Consider the following 2,843-nt stretch of genomic DNA (forward strand, 5'->3'; position numbering starts at 1 on the left):
TAGATGGGGGGCAATTGCATGATTCATTTTATCATAGTGTGATATCATTAATATATAAAAAAAGGAGATCCTTGTAAGTTGGATAATTGGAGACAGGTCAGCCTATTAAACTTGGAGTACAAAATTTGTGCAAAAATAATTGTTAATAGGATGTCAGAAATATTGAATGATATCATAGAGTTGGAACAGATATGTGTGATAAGAGTAAGATACATGTGGGATAGTTTAGGGGTAATAAGGAGTTTGGTTATTGAAGGGTCTGAGAGGGATTTTTATATAATAGGACTGGATCAGAAAAAGGCCTTTGATTATATTTCTAGAGACTACTTATGGTGTACATTGGAACATTATGGATTTCCAGAGAGGTTTGTAAATATGATTAAATTATTGTATAGTAAATCAAAAGTCCAAATTAATGTTAATGGTGTGTTAACTGAAGATTTTGAAATACATAGAGGGGTTAAACAAGGATGCCCATTGAGTGCTGCATTATATGTCATCGCTATTAGCCCACTATTATATAAAATTAAAAATGATCAGCAATTACAAGGTGTTCACATGTTAGGTATGGAAAGATGGAAAATATCTGCGTACGCAGATGATGTGACGGCTTATGTCAAGAATCAAAATGAGTTTCATATAGTTAAGAGGCACTTTGAAATGTATGAAGTTGTGGCTGGAGCAAAATTAAATGAAAGTAAAAGTGAAGGGGTATGGATAGGAGATGGGCAACCTGTACCAATAGATGTAGAAATAAAAACTGAAATAAAAATATTAGGTTTGATGGTAGTAAATGGTAGATGTAGCGAACGGAATTGGGAGAAAAAGGAGTGTGAAATTAAACTAGAATTGGGAAAATGGAGGGTGTCAAACTATAAGACTAGAATACAGGAGGTTAAGACCTTTATTTTTTCGAAATTGTTGTTTTTGGCTATGGTTTTCCCTCCGGATGAGAAATGTATTAAGAGGCTGAATAAAATGTGTGTTCGTTTTATTTGGGGAAATAACAGAAGTGACAAAAAGGGAAATTATGTACAAGTCAAAAAATAAAGGCGGATTAGGGGGAGTTGAGTTAGCTCAGAAATTAGAAAATGCCTTTTGCAAAAATGTAACGAAAGCTATATTTCGGAAAGCAATTTGGGTAGGAGATGTAAATCAGTGGAAAGAAAAGAGGCAAGTCAAGGAAACATGCTCCTTATTTTAAATTACTATATGGAGATTTTTTGTTTAAATATAGGCAGCTTAATATTGATTGGAATAAGTCCCCAAATAAAATGATAGATAAAACAATACAAGACTGTGATTTTGGGGGAATGTCAATTATAAGGGTCTGACAGTGACAGAATGTGAAACCTGTGTTAAAAATGTACAGTCTAAAAGTATCTCGGAAAATGTTCGAGATACTGCATGGCTTATATCTGTTGGAAGATTGCCTGTACGATGTAAAATTGCATAGCCGATGAAATGATAGAACATATATTACTGCAGTGCACAAGGACTATTGAAATTTGGGAGAAAATGAAAGGTATTGGGTTTAAATGGGATCGTAACAGGAAAAGTATTATGTATGGAGTGTTTAATGAGAATTTGACTGAGAATGTGAAGGACCTTTGTTGGATGATTGTTTGTGTGCCAAATTCGAAGATTTGGAAAACACGATGTAAGATGATTATTGAGCAATGTATAATACCTGCAGAAATAGTTTTTAAACAGATTGTGTGTGAGTTAAAAAGGTTGAAGACGTTTGATATGAGAGGAAAAATTCCCTGGACTCTTTTGGACATATAAATGGATGTATACCTAATTTACAGATGTAAATTGTATTGTTAATTATTAATGTATAGAGTGAAGGTAGTCTGTGTCCTCTGGTAGATATTGTTTGTGAGGTTTTTGTGATGGAGTGTTTGTATTGAATTGAATTTAATTTTCTTAATAAAGTCAATTTAAAAATGGAGAAAGGCGGTCCTAGAAACATTATTTATTTACATGAGCTTTGAACGAGAGAGTGGGATCCATAACTCCAAGATCTTTAACCGTTAGATAAGATGTGATTGGGAGACCATTGAGGTTCATTGAGTAATTAGACAGTGGGGACCTAGCTAACTCTGGGCCTAATAGAAACACCTCTGAATGTCTCCGAATGTTAGAAATTAATTAAAAATACTAATGTCAATGTATTTACCACACATGCATTTAGGACATGTAATTTTTTCAATTATGCTTGCTACAGAATTAACAGTCAAACGTTCAGTGACTTTGCATGCAGAGTTGTAACTCTGCTTATTACTAGAACTGTGGCTAGAATCAAAATCAACGCTAGTGTCGTTCCTAAAGCCATTAGACTCCTGAACTCTGGCTAACTCCAATTCCAATTCAGATTCCAAAATGGGCACTTTTATACATGCTTATAGACAGTCACACACATACACACACACACACACACACACACACACACACACACACACACACACACATACATACGTACATACATATCTATACACACACTCACACATTGTTTTGCATCGGACTAGTGCTGTACTAAACCAGCACTGTACTCTGAACTGTTCTGGCTGCTACCGGTGACTGCTATGTTCAGGGTAGCATATCACTGATTGCTATGCACAACTCGCTTTACATATGCCCATTACTGTGTACTGTACTAAATTGCACTGTCTACTCATTTTTTATTTTGTATTTGTCCTGTCCTGTATTTATTATTGTTTATTTAATGTTTATTTAATGACATTTTGCAGTATATTGGACTGTTTGCACTTGTGTAGCATGTTGTCTGTTGCACTGTTGTTTTTATGTTGCACCATGGTCCTGGAGGAACATTGTCTTGT

Source organism: Electrophorus electricus, unplaced genomic scaffold (assembly GCF_041902795.1).
Source record: "Electrophorus electricus isolate QZ-2024a unplaced genomic scaffold, ASM4190279v1 Scaffold31, whole genome shotgun sequence".
NCBI lineage: Eukaryota > Metazoa > Chordata > Actinopteri > Gymnotiformes > Gymnotidae > Electrophorus > Electrophorus electricus.